Genomic DNA, 15,865 nt, shown 5'->3' with positions numbered 1-15,865 from the left:
AAAAGGTCGGGGCCTGTACAGTTGAACCGTAAACATAATTTTATACGATCGAAACTATAAGTGAAAGAAATGAATGAATGCTAAATGTTATAGAATATATACATCAAACATATATATCAAACATATATATCAAACATATAAATATAAATAACAATTATTAGGGTTGGTCCGATTAATCGATTAATTGGCTCTGTTAATCGATCAATTGTTAATCGCAGTTAAAAATTTTAGTTGAGTTAATCGACTCAATTAATCCGATTACAGTTAGATTAAAACTTTTAATAAAAATTCATAATTTATTTCTGTTTGTTTGATGAAACCGATTAGAGGTATCGTAAATTATATATTTAGATGTAACATTTTAGATGAGTGACCATACTTAAAAATATTTTAATCAATATTTTGATCAAACTTTTCAACATAGGGGAAATACAAGTCGATTCTCTCAACGGGGAAATTAGTGATTATTTCATTTTTAAAGATTTTTCAGTTATTTTCAGTTTTAGAAGACAAGACCGAAATTTTTTATCTTCATTGTGGTGGACAGCATTTTTCGTATTGGGGAAACATCAGTCCCCCTCTCTCCAGTACCATTTAAGAGCAGTTTCTAAGAGATAGAAGTAATAATATGAAGATATCGAAAATAGTTTCGAAATCAGCGACTAACCTAAAATGATTGATTTTCTAAAAAAAATGAAAGGATCCCAGAGCAGAAATTCCAGGATCTGACAAAAATGTTCGCATTGCTTCAAGCGTGGAGCGTTGATATACAAGTTGTATCTCAATCTATTCTAATATTTGTTTACATCTAGTGTGAATAGGTGAGTAGGAAAGAAATTAATAAAGTTTATCTTTGTAGTGTCAATTAATATAAAATAGTTGTCTAATAAGTTTGTTATAAAATATAATAAATACTATACGCTCCATATATATAAAATATAGGAGCTACTTGAAATTATTCTTATTTATTTATTATTTTCACTCCCAAAACTGATACAAAGTGATTTCTGAACACATTGTGAGCATTTTTTAAATTGGAATCATACCTCTACGACGGGCAGCTGATGAGATAAAAGCTGCATTAACACTTACAGGACACCCTGTATACAGGATGCATAGGTAACAGGGCGTATGGCATTTTACTGGCGAATCGTTGATCCTAGAGTCATACTTCCAATTAGAAAAAGTATCCAAATAACGAGTAGTACTTAGATATGTCATTCATGTTGCAAAGAGTTTTGTAAAGTTGTTAAAATCAAAAAATTAAGTTTTTATGCAAACACCATCTGCCCAAAAACCCAATTAGAAAGTTATTGCCCTGTCTCTCCTGATGCCAACAAAAAAAATCCATGTTTATAAGAGTAATATTCGAACAATATTGTGAAGTTATAAGAATTCGAAAAACGAAGGAAAAAAAATTAGGGAAAGAACAACATTAAATGCGGGAAAACCGTTTTACCCGCAATTAACACTGTTCTTTCCCAAATTTCCTCCGTTTTTTGAATTCAAATATCTCTGTGTATATTGCACTTAAAAACATGAAATTTTTTTGTTGGCATCAGGAGAGACGGGGCACAAACTTTCTAATCGGAAGTTGGAGCACAGAGGGAACGTATAAAAATTTAGATTTTTTTTATTTTGTTACGCACTGTATTTTCACTCTCAAAACTGGTACAGGGTAATTTTTGAACGCCTGTTGAGCATTTTTTAAATTGGAATCATACCTCTACGGAGGACGGTTCATGAGATAAATTCCGTGTTAGCACTTACAGGGCACCCTGTATAATGCAGGGGTCCTGTAAGTCCTAATGTGGCCTTCATCTCATCAACCGTGCGTACAATACGCACGGTTGAATCTCAACATACAGTGCGTAACAAAATAAAAAATAAATTTTTATATGGACACCCTGTCCTAAAAAACCCAATTAGATAAAGTTGTTGCCCTGTACCAAAGCCGCTTGTAACTCTTAATGCAGCTTTGCCCTGTACTTTCTGAGACCGACACGAACGTTTCTAAGTCACTGGGGTGCTTGAATTCAAAAATCGGAGAAAAGTTGGGAAAAACGGCTAACGAACAATAGTTGTTTCCCTTATTTATGCTATTCCTTCCCAATTTTTCTCCAGTTTTTGAATTCAAATATCTCAGTAAATATTGCACTGAGTAACTAAAAATTGATTTTGTCGACCTCGGTAGATACAGGACAAAAACTTTCTTTAATTGGGTCTTTTAGGACAGGGTGTATATATAAAAATTTAGTTTTCCTATTTTGTAATACGCTGTATTTTCACTCTCAAAACTGATACAGGGTAATTTTTGAACACATTTTGAGCATTTTTTTAAAATTGGAATCATGACTCTCCGATGAACGGTTGATGAGATGAAGGATACATTAGGACTTACAGGATACCCTGTATATATTACGGTAACTGTGATAAATCCGATGTGATTGGGCATAATCATTGACCATTTTGGTAAGTTTCATAAATTATGTATATAATACAATTTACCGGTGATTATGCGAAATCCCCAGCTCCACATTGGTAAATATGAAAAATCTTTTTAATAAAAATTACTTTAATTTACCGAAATTTTGCTCATACTCCAGTCTAAGATGATGGATTCGATCGATGATGTTGATTATGCTTAAAAATATAGATAAATGTAAAGAAGGCTAATGTTACAAGACATAATAATTTATTCATTTTTTTATCCTTATATAACACTTATTTTCATTCATTTTTATGGCAAAATATGTGTAGTGCACCCATCATGAACGAATGAATGAACGCCAGAACTTTGCCACTGGACTTATCTCGTTGTCGAGATCTCTTCCAGCCCAGCTTCGTGGCAGAATCCGGAACACTTTATTTTGAGTAAAAAAAAAAATTAACAAACATAAAAATTTTTTACAACATATTTTCCCCGGAAAATTGAATACTGTCGCGATTCACAGATTTTGTGGTGATAACAGACGAGATGGAGTTGAGAGAGTTATTGGAGAAAAGTTCATGGGTTTTTCATTAAGAAAAATAAATGCACATTAATAAAGGTATATTTTAGAACAGTGGTTCTCAACATTTTTCAAGCCCACGACCCGGTTTCATTCATTTTTGTGAGTCGAAGGCCCGGTCAAACACACGACCAACGGAAAATGAATGAGGAAAATGAAACGGCTAATCACTCGCGACACGGTATGAATGATATCAGGGCCCAGCGGTTGAGAAACACTGTTTTAGAAGCAATCGGAGGGGAAAGCCCATGCCACCCAATCTGTTATTTTACACTTACCATATTATACGTATACAAGGATACAACGAACAAACAAAATGAAAATCTTATTGGATAATATAAAATATCCATCAGAATCCAACTCGCTTAACACCTTGTTGGTGAGCAAATGGGTTCGATAGCTTGTGGGCTAGAAGCCAGCATCAGTTTTATTGGGTTGAGATCACTCGCTCTGGTGGATATGATGGAAATATTCAAAATAAAAATATCGTGTGGGGGAATATATACACAATTAGGGATCACCCGTGCCATCTCGCTTTGCACCTAATTACCCATCACGTACGGGTACGTTGATAAATGGTTGAGTTTGAGTGCTTTTTAAGCACGATTTCTTCCATATCTATCTTACTTATCAACTTCATTCGGGAATTGTGCATAATCACCGGTAAAAGTGATAAATGTAGGCAAATTTATCATACTTACCGAGGCGATTGATGATTATGCGTAATAACCGGCGATTATTGATAATCACCATTTATCGCATTTACCGTAACGTATTTATGTAAAAATCACAAGATTTACTTTTTACGAGAATAAAAGAAGTAATCAATAGCTTTTTTTAGATGATTGTGGCGAAATTAACAAGCACAATATATATGGTGCTATCTATAAAATTATTTTTCGACCATTAATTCTTAGTTGAAATTTAAAAAAAACAAAAGCTTTTTTTTTAGTTGAAAAATATCGTTGTCTGTACAAGAAAAATCGATGCATGGAAAATAAACAACTTTCAACATCAAGTCAAAGATCTTGAGAAAAAAACATAATCTCGACACAAAATTCTGGCGTAGTGAACAAACACTATAAAAAAAAGTTAATGCTATTTCAATGGAACGTTAAATAATCCTTTTGTGTTTCCTTCTTTACAGGAAAAGAACGATCGCAACCAAGAGAGAGATCTAATTGGGATTAAAATCGTGTGGTGTGTTTTCGCGATAAAACCTCTTAAGAAATGCATAAAAGATGTATTTATTTTAGTTTAATGATGTTATAATGCAAGTGACTGACTGAAAAAATTAAGAAAATATGGTGAACATTTTGCTTTCTTGTAATTAGCTTGAACAATTCTCCAAAGATAGAAATAACAATCAAAAAAATCATTATTCTTATTATAATTCGATGCTTTGAAGCACTTCGAATGAGGAATTGTATTTAGATTCCATTATATGTCTGACAGTAATTTTTCTAGAGATAAGTCAATAAGCTTCCATAAGTGTCGTTAAAAATTCTGTCCGTTTGATATCCTCAAATATAAAGATAATTATTTTTTTGTAAAGAGATTAGTTTTATTTTTTTTACTTTTATTAGTTTTTCTTTTGCAGATTCATTTAGAATATGATTTATATTTCACTCACACTCGATCAATTTACCTGACTGAACCATGAAATGAAGCCAGTGCTACGAGAACGTAGGTGTGGCATTACTGTCATTTACTAATTGTTTTTGATAATAATGAATCTTTATTCTTAACTTACGGCAAGTAAGACTTATTGTTTGCTTCTGTTGATTAATTAATAGTCCTTTTTCAGCGATGAGATACAGATGTTTTAAGAATCCAAGCTACAAGATCTACGATTTCAGATGCCGAATGTTCAATCATAAACAATTGAGTCACGTTATTGTGACCATCTCCTATCTTTGACGTCAACAACATGTAACTAATGAAACAAGTTAAGAGCCGCGAACTCTCTAGATGTAAATATGCAGTAATTACACTAAAACCTCTAACGGCCACCTCCGAACAACGGCCACATTTTGTAGATGTTTTTGGCCACAGAATGGATTGTCATTTCCCATGCTATAGACGTATTTCGCAAATTTTAGTTGTTTTTTTTTTTCCAGAACTAAAGATACCGCTCCCAATAACAACCACATTTTCACGGTCCCGTTAGTGGCCGTTGTTGGTAGGTTTACTGTATAATTCTGAAAAATCTGTCATAGTTTAACAGTTTTGACATTACTGTCACAGTTTTTTTAACAGGTTTTCGAAAAGACATGATTGTCGGCTTTCCAGCCAAGGTGAGTGGATGGTCATTGTGTCCATGATAATGAAGTTGCTTTGGTAAAGCGGCTTCTGATTTACATGACAGAATAAAAGTTGGACTTCTTGTTTTCAAAGGCTGTTCTCCTTTGGTCAGACACATTTTATGATGAATGAAACGGATGGCTGCTGTAAAGAGAATAACCTGCAACAGCATTTATAAGGTTTCAACAGCTGGCTGAATTCAGGAAAGAAAATTCAATTGCCCTTGCGACAGGGGTTGATCTAGGTCTCGCTGTTGCGAGGGGTAGAGTGGCCATACGTCCTGCACTTTGCCTCTGTCTTTTTATTCTCCATCCCGTTTTTTAGTCGAAGTTTTCTTGAATTTGTTATTTAATCAAAAACGTTGATACAGGTAATTTTCAACAGATTGATTGAATGCAATATTATCATATAGAAGTTACGCTAATTTCATTATTTGTCGCATTGGTTGATTTTTCTCTTACGAGTTGAATGGTGTCACTATCCCGGATGCAACTAGGGTGACCTATTTGGGAATTTTCACTGACGAGCGGCTTAGGTTTTCTGAGCATTGTTCAACGGTGGTCAAAAGAGTGAATCGAATGCTCACGGTTTCATTTTCAAAAAGGTCTCTTCGCGTTCCTAAAGTCATTCTTTCGCTTTTCCGAGTCTTAGTTCGTCCTGGACTGGAGTATGCTGTAAGGCTTTGGAGACCATACCTACGGAGGGACATAGACTTGGTTGAAGGGGTGCAGAGAAGAGCTACGCGCGTCCTCTTTGGCACACAAGGCTTGAGTTATGAAGAGAGACTTCATTTTTTGAATATGTTTACATTGAAAGAACACACGTGTCGGGGAGATATGATCGAAGTGTTCAAAATTTTCAATGGGATGGATAGGATGGACCATGATTTATTAATTTTCCGCCAACCAACTGCTTTTACAAGGGGACACCAGTATCATTTGGTAAGCGACAATTCTAGGTTATGGTGTCGCAGGGAATTCGTCTCTTATAGGGTTGTTAATAAATGGAATAACTTACCTCCGGGGTCATAAATTCTAACGCAATTGGCACTGTTAAGAAAGAAATACAATAAACATGTTGTGGGGTAAATCGAGCTTTCCATACTTAGAATAAGAAAACCATAAATACATTTGCCACTGTGGTGGTCGCGTGGTTATAGTGACGGACTCGCGATGCGAGGATCCGGGTTCGAACCCCACAGTGGTGGTCGGCTGAAGTTGGTTTTCTGTGGTTCCCAACTTCAAGGCGCAAATGCGAGCCGATCTCCCCGTTAAAAAGTCTCGCCACAGAGAGCAACAGTCCTACAACGATAAATTATTCAATCATAACACTTCACTCATAGTTAGAAAAACTGGTGGCAGATGGCAGCACTACACATAACAAGCATTACAGAGAAACAAAAAAAACTTCACGTCAGGTTTCACTACACGTACACGCACATTCCCGCATGTACCGATTCGTTGGGGAATTCGCGGGGAGGGGGTGTGGGCGGGGTGCATGTGTGGTGTAGCAGTAGTAGGTAGGGCCTCCAAAAAATGGCTCGGGAATCCATGATGTTCTTAAGTCAGCCGCCTCGTTGGGCAATTTGCCTGTTGTGGCGTTGTATTTGTATTTTATGGGTATTGCATAATATTTTATCATGTAAATATATATTGCTTTTAATTTTTGTAATTGCATTTTTAATTCGGTTGCTGTATTTTAGTAATATATGACATCCATACTTGTTATGGGCATCTTTTTCTCAGCCACCTCGTTTGGCATTTTGCCTGTTGTGGTCTTGTATTTGCATTTGTATAGGGGCAATATTGCATATTTCGCTTGGAGGGCGATTGAGACCCCCCCCCCCATAGATCCGCACCTGCCTGGCGGGGAAAGAATCGAAACCAGTTCCTCTCACTTACTGAATGATTACCCTTGTATTGTAGTGGTCTAGCACACTCATTCAGTAAGTGAGAGGACGTGGGTTCGATTTCCCGCAAGGGTAGTTGAATTTTCTTTCTTTCCTGAATTCATCTGCTCATCAACCAGCTGCTGAAACTTTCGTATGGATAGTGAAGAGTAGCATCATCCTTGAACAGCATTTTTATGCCTGAAAATTATCATTGTATCACCTGTAGCTCTTGAAGTTACTCAGAATCAATATATTTATGAATCCAACCTTGCAGATTATGTACATCCATAGATTTTATTCCTTTAGGTGTATGCGATATTCCAGAATGGTAATGCAACATGATCCATGAACGAAACTGTCTGAAAATCGTTGTAAGAATATGATGAAAACTTGCAAGTAAAACTTTCAAGCCCAACCGAGTGCATTTGAGAACAAACCCTATCATTATTCTCGCTCTATAGATCTTCCTCAACGTTCTAGATTGCTGGTAGTCACATTAAATGTGACTCGACTTTGCATAAATTTCATACTTTTATCTATACAAAATTCAAAGTTTCAATAAACTTTTTTCTCTCAAATCCAAACAGGAGTACATCATATTCTGAAATATTTATTAATTTATTACATGAATAACTTGAATTTTTTATATCATGTAGGAGCGGGAAAATTTTTTTTTCGTATAGATGAAGTATTTTTAATATAAAAATTAACTTTTTTAGTGTAGAAACTACTTTTTCCCACGTCACATTGTTTTTTCTTCTCATTTTCGCCTCTTATTTTTTAACGCTTACATTAGCCATCCTTCAAATTTTAATGGGTATATTACAAATCTTCTAACTCTTCTATGGTTTTTCTCGTTAATAGCATAAAAACGAAAAGTTTGTCCATTGTCTGTCAAGTTACCATGAAACTACGACATCATGAATATTTCAATTTTTCTTTTTCCTTTTTTATCGTCTGAACTAAATCAAGAACGTCGATTATTTTTTTCTCAATGCGCTCAAAAAAAAGGAATTTTTGTATTCAGGTAACAGTCAAATTTCTAACTTAGTTATCGATTAAACACGGCGATCATCATTAGAATTGGTTTTAGGATAAGCTGGAGAAATTGCCTAAGACTTATCAGGTCTAGACGCTGCTCATCGGAACCATATCACTTTCTTTTTCTTAGATTCGCATGGCGCTTCGCTTTATTTTCCACCCAAAGAATACATTTGAACAAAAGCTCTCCTGGAAAAGTAGTTTTTCCATTACTTTTTGTACGAAGAAGAAGAAGAGCAGAAACACAAAACTCTTTCTTCTCAAATATTCATGAGACTGGTAGTAGCTGAGACACATTACTTTAGCTTTCGCGACGCTTTCTTCATTGGCTTTTTCCCACCACAAAAGTATAGCGACTAAGACTTTTCGAAATCGATACGTACACGCCATGTTTGCGTTCGATTTTAAATAAAACTTTGATCTTTTTGTGGGATTGAATATACCGGATATTTTTCACATAAAATTATTACATAACATAACTGGACGCAATCATCATCATCATTTCCAAATAACTGCCAAACATCTTTTGCTTGTTGTAGTGCGTAATTATTTCAAATTCAAACTAACAGATTCGATGGATGTCAGTGATTATAGCACAAGTCGAAATATTACTCTTAATGAAATATCACAAATTTTTGACTTGAGCCCATGGGCGGAGATACGGGGGGGGGGGCGATTGCCCCCCCCCCCAGCGTCAAAGGTGGAGTCGACTGATCTAATGTATATATATAGTATATATGAGCTGACATCATCATCATCGTGCCCCCCCCCCCCAGACTTCCAAGTCAATCTCCGTCTATGCTTGAACCTATTAACTTATTACCATAAACTTAGAGAAATTGTTAAGTAATTATTCGTGTTTCTGGATCAATCATATACAGTGACGTTTTAAAATTTGAAAATTAGAAGATATGCGAAATGTTCTTATATTACTTCTATTGTAAAGTCAGAGCTACACTTGTATCAGGACTGGCCCAATATGTTCCAAGGTAGGTCATGGTCAAGTAGTGTGGCCGCTCCAACATTGGCAATGATCATCAAATGTTGGAAGCTGGAATGTATTGGATGGCTGAAACAGAACGACCAGCAACTTTCAGCTTCCAACCCAAGTCAAAGGTGCCGCCTTCCTTCCCGATCTTCCAATCCGTCTGGCCATACATTGGTCGAAGAACACCAAGTCACAACACGGAGAGTGTTGTGGAAGCAAATATTCACGTTATTCCAAAAGAGTTATAAATATACCTATAATATTAATATAATATAATAGAATAACTCTAGTATAATAGAATGTGTGTGTATATATATATATATATATATATATACATTCTAAAAGAAATACTGAATTAAAAACCAAATGTGTTGAAAAAAATTCAAAATCAAAACATTGCAAAAGCCAGAGTATAGCGCCCAAGGCAGCTGTATACACATAACTAGAAATTATAAAATTAGAAAAAAAATGAAAAATACAAAAATAAATGGAACAATGAGGATGTCGTTCTCAAGGGGGAACCCCCCCCCCTCCACATTGTCCCAAGAAGCAAAAATGTTTCTGATGGTGGTAAGCCAAAGAAAGGCATAGAATTACTACCATCGGCTCCTCCGACATTTTTGCGAAAACAAGCTATGGAAGTCGAGAAAAGAAAAAATGAGAAAATACAAAAATTGAAAAAAAATGTATATGTATATATATGCTTAAAAGGAAATTATTTGAAGTAAAAATGAATACAAATTCATTAATTGAAAAAAAATTAAAAGTCAAAAATCTAGTCATACCAGGTATGTCCGGTGATTTTTGACTAGATTTTTTGGTTTTTTTTTTTTTTTTTTTGTTATCTCTGTAAAATATTCCCTGCAATTTCTGTATTCCTGTAACTTTGTACGTATTTTTCTCATGCTTCATTTTGCTTATAATCTGAAGCTCTGTATATATATATTTTATAGTATCGTATTTCTTCTCTCAACATATTTTTTCATTGTCATTTTTTCGTCCAACATGTTTTTTGAGACGGCAGGCGTCGGGGAACAAGGGTTGGAGTTTTTAATGCAATTAGGCATAGCCACCCTTCAGAAACGCTATTTTCACCATTTTGACATTTTTGTGTTTCAATAAAACGCGCATTTTCAATCTTTCACAACTTCCCCTCACCTGTATTTCAAGAAAAAGTAGCTTAAAACTTTATTTGTTATTAAGATTTATTTTTTATTTCAGGTTCATTTCATTATTTTTTTTACTTAATTGCTGAAAGCTGCATAAAAATAAAATTTCTAGTTCTTCTTGAACTTTAGACGAACAAAAAGAACTTTACCGGGATAAAAACAAAAAAAAATTGTTTTAAGAAACAAACTAAGGAAACGACCTTTTTTTCATTGTAAAACTCCTCCTATAGAATCTCTACTGGCTAGTATTGGGGTGACAAGAGTAATAATATGGCTTGCCCTAAAGTTACCTTGTAATGCAGACAATAGAATTGTGTTTCTCCCTATTTATTTTATAATTTCAAATAATCGCGCATGGTACGCAAGCTGAGAGTTATAGCTATATTTTCCCCCAAAAATAATGTTAGCAATTACAATACGGATAACATATTCAAAATTGTGGAATAACTGTCCTAAAGTTTATTCAGTTTACGAGACGTGTAGACTTTAGTGCAGTTCTCTCGCACACACAGCTTCAATTTTTCTCCGATGTAGCTTAGACACATTATTTCTTCGATAGTTGAGGACCACTGCCGATTGAGGTTTCTTATTCACAAAACAACCGTCAACAGTCAAGCGGGGTGTAAGAAATTGCAACGACTGCACGGTGCCGAAACGAACAACAACTGGAATGTTGACTGCGAGTGTCGTGTTTTTGCACGATTTTTCTCACCCAAATATGTTTGACCTAAAAACCAACCTTCTCAACGAATTTTAATGGGTTTTACTGAAACACCCACTTCATAGTCAGCACATATCAACCCGTAAAATGCACTTGTTCGCCCTCTTCCACCATCCACTCCTCAAAAAGCATCCTAAACAACGGGGGTGAGCTTTGGACGCTGAAATGAAACACATTAGGATGGTCTGAAGCAGCATAAGGCTTTTTTTTTAGGAAGACATATACAGGCTTGAGATACAATGAAATATATAACTTCAGGCCCACAAAGGCAATTATGCCAAACATAAGTGTTCAGGGTGATTCATAAAGAAGCATACAGTTTCCAGATGTTGTAAAACAGTAACAGTCGAAGACACGTACCACAACTGTGATGCGTTAGGTAGATTTAGTCATAAAGTTTGTCCCACTACTGAGGGAAGTGACGTAGGTTATAGCGCATGGCAACTTAATTCTTTATTTAGATTGAAAATGTCGTTTCACAACAGCTATAGATTTCGCTTTGCTCAATCCAAGAACAAAAGACAACTTCTCCATTGCAAAACACAGCCATTTCGACTGACGTGACACGCGCTATCGTCTATGCCCTTCCCCGAAGTAGTGAGATAAAAACTTTATGAGCACATCTGCCTGCCGAATCACAGTACTGTTACATGTCTCCTGTTATTGTTCTAAGGCATCTGGAAACTATATACTTCTTTATGAATCACCCTGTATTTTGACATCAGGGATTCCCTATCATTTTTCTGGTTCACCAACCATTATGGTTTCAGAAACGTTGATTGCGACCGCAGGTGTTTTAACAAATAACTTTTTTTTTGTAACGTCCAAGTACAATCAACAGCTTTATCTTTATCTTATCAAATAAATACTTTTGTCTCCGGAAATTCCCCGCTCTTAATGAATTGTCACATGAATTACACTTGTCATCAAAACTACCAAAATTACCTTATATAAAATGTCAAATTAAATTAATTATCATCATGAATTTTTTTTCTGAATTTTTCAAAAAACGGATGCAAAAAATGGTTGCTGGTTTTATAACTGGGAGGCATTTCTCGACAGAAATGGCTTTTGATTAGATTTGATTCATGCATTGCTCGATAAGGTCTAAGTGAGTCAAAAATAGTTGGGTATATATTTGCGGTTCTTAATTATAAAAGATTTTCAGAAAATTTTGCCACCTCATGTGAAAAAAAACAACCAAACAATTTATTATATTTTTCTTTTAGTTTTGACATGATTTTGCGGGCAAATTTGATGAAAATTTAATGGGAATTTCCTTCATTTATCACGAAGAGACGCACAAACATTTCAAATTTACGTTAACAGTATTTGCATCTGTCTTCAATTAATCAGAAATTTAAGTAATAAAACAAAACTACAAATGCTAGTTTATTTGGATGCGCTCTCTTACTCACGAGATGCCTTACAATTTTTATATACCTAAATTATAGAAAACAATACACGTGCGTCGTCATATATCGATCCATGATAGCAGAGAGTGACATTTTAAAATTTGGAGAGAAAATTTTAAAGATATATTTCATAATAAGCTTATTTACCTGAGCTCGTACCTTGAATAATCCTCGTTTCAACAGGATTTATAGATATAACCAAAATTCGTCATAAAGGAATTGGTTATTGCAAAAACTCAGCTAAAACATTCACGAGCAGTGGTCCCACCTTATTCTCATAGCGAATAATATTAATGAACATCACTTTTACGTGTACGGAAGTGCGAGTGCTCCGGATACAATGATATTTTTTTAGCACTTTTACGATATTGTGGCGTTTTTCTTAAATATTTTAGGAATTTGAGCTCAACACATTTTTCAAAAATGTTTATCTGCCTTTGCTATTTATAACAATGGCAATAAAAACAGGATTCTTTGTATCATTGTCGGTCATCGTTGATTTCCCATCAATAAACACAGGAACATTAGCATAGTTTCTAAGAGCCGTGGATGCCTATTCACATATACAGGGTGAAAGCATAAATCCGTTTCACCTGAAATAACTCAAACCTTTTAGCTATATATAAAACCCACACTTTCCAGCTTACAGTATTACAAACCATTAGAAAAAGTACTTACTGCTGTTTATTTTACTAAGAGCCGTATATGTACCGAGATTCAAAATTAATTTTTTTACATACGATCCCTCTGTTCTCTCACTTCCAATCAGAAAGTGGTTACTCTGTCTCGAGCCCAACAAAAAAAATTCCATGTTTTCAAGTGCAATATTCGCGGAGATATTTGAACTTAAAATTACTGAAAATGAGGGAAATGAAGCGTAGAATGAGCTTATCCGTTAGTTTATAACTTTTCCCTACGAAGACAACGTAAATCATAAGAGTTGCATTTTATTGCGCTCATTTTTTTAGCTAGTGATTCTTTTTCTGGTTAGAATAGACGCTATTTTTTCAAACGACATGTCAAGTTATATGTAATACTATAAGTATCGTCTGAGTTGGGCTTTGTGCCAACCACGTGATCATGTGACGTCTTATAATTTCGTCCAAGTGTATAAACCAGGCAGAAAAGTAAACATATTATGACTTGACGCAGAAGCGGAAATAGACTTTGATGGCTCGGAAGGGTGGGAAGCACGATGACGTCAGCGCACATATATCACAGATAAGTCGGCCGAATGATTGAAAAATTGCCCCCCCCCCCGTATACTCGTCCAGGATTTGACGATAGCCGACGAGTGAAAACACAACAGTTTGGTATGTGGAACTTGAAAATTCTTTTGCCGAAGATAAGATAGAGATACCAGACAGACCATGGATTATCAGAAGAGAGCGAAGGAAAAGGAAGTCTCGATTTTCTATTAATTCACTAAAATAAATTGAAAATCTTCCTAGGAAAAAAGCTCTATGATAAAGAAACAGGTGAAAGCTGTATTCATTTCTGCATTATACATGCTAAGGTGGAAAAACCAATCCATGATAGCATCTGGTTATATACTGTAGAACCTCACTATAACGGACTTTGCTTATAATGGACAGCTAAGAAAATTGTGAACGTTTTATCTGACAAGTTCAAAATTCGTTTTAAGTATTTTAAAAGTATTAAAAAGTATTAACTCGTTTAAAAACCATTTCCAAGCAATCGACTAAACATCGATCGTTGCTTTGTTTTACGTAAACATGGATGCGCTGCATGACTCGTAGCGCTCCTTAGCCAGAAAATTATGATTAATACAGTGTATACGTATACGTCTTTTTCAATTAAACCTATGTTGAAGACTGTATTTTATTTGATATATGATAAACACGTTTTATAGCTAAATACTGTAGTTTCATTTATGTACACCCTGTAGCAATATTCCCCCATGAGAATTATTTGTTAATAAACGGCACTTTCATTATAACGGACAACCTTCAGCTCCCATTAGTCCGTTATAACGAGGTTCTACTGTATTTTATACTATTATCTTAAAAATCTCAGTTTTAACGACACAGTTTTGGGGTCCTCTGAATAGCTTTATAACCAAGGTTGACTGCAATAAAGTTCAATATTACATATACAACTAATAACGATTTTCAATGGAACTTTTTTATAAAGAAAATACGTTCACAAAGTATATTTCGGTTGAAAATTGAGAGAATATACGAATTTCCGAAAGTCCAATAAAGCTTCTTTCAAGAAGTCTTCCATCTCACATTGTGGAGTTTCAAAAGCTTCTTGAAGGATATTTCACACCAGTATGAATTCTTCTGTCCTTTTACTCGTCCCTGCGTAACTGAACAGGTGCAATTTTTCTCCAGTTATTCGCGGTTGTATCAGACATTATATGAATCGCTTGACTGGCTATATATAAGATATCCTTATTCTCTTCAGGAAAAAAAACCAAGTAAACGTTCTGAAAAATAACTTTTTATATAGTTTTCTATTCTGACAGAATTTCTGCGGTCCAATAAATTCTCACAATAATTTTATTTCATTGTTTTAAAAACCCTGGAAGAAGTGTAATGACATCCGTATTTATTAAGGGCAGCTTTTTCTCAGCCATCTCGTTGGGAATTTTGCCTGTTTTTTTGGCCTTGTATTTGTATTTATTTCTATAATGAATACCTTTATGCCAATGCTACCTTTATGTCACTGTTGTTCTCGGTTTATTTTTTGGCATTTGGCTCTTAACAAAACTTCCGGGCTTCCTTACAGTTATTCAAAGATACAAAAAAAAATGTGGTGCAATTTTTGTAAGACTGGTTTCGAATATACGCACTGCCCAACTCTTCGAAGACGTATTTTAAATGCTGAAGTCACTAAATATCAGACTGGTAATTAATTCGCTCAATCAGCACCTAACCTATCTTGATTTTTCCCCCTATCTTCACCCATGATCACATTATAGACTCTAACACTCATTCTCTGAGTCAATTTCCAAGGGTCACGCAAGGTGGTAACCTGGCTAGTTAATCCTTATATAGATGCTCATTACATCCAGCTTTTTTACACTTCGAAAGTAGAGTTGAAGTGAAGAAAAAGAAAATATCGCTTCATTAGCTACAGCAACAATCACTCACAAGTCCGTAATGTTATACTGATGGTAGCCTGGACGAAAACACTTCGGATTCAGTAACAGACTGTGATTTATGATAGGATCAATAGTTTTGGTTCATTAGGCCACAAGTAGTGGCCACACGCTGGGCCGTAACTAGGATTTTTCCCACCCGGGGCAAACATTATTTTGTTGCCCCAACAACTTTAAAATTCGATAATTTTGTAATGG

Source organism: Pholcus phalangioides, unplaced genomic scaffold, assembly GCF_987345545.1.
Source record: "Pholcus phalangioides strain wild (caught in Gottingen) unplaced genomic scaffold, Ppha-v1.0 ptg000007l_1, whole genome shotgun sequence".
NCBI classification, from domain to species: Eukaryota; Metazoa; Arthropoda; class Arachnida; order Araneae; family Pholcidae; genus Pholcus; species Pholcus phalangioides.
This window is presented reverse-complemented; position numbering follows the sequence as displayed.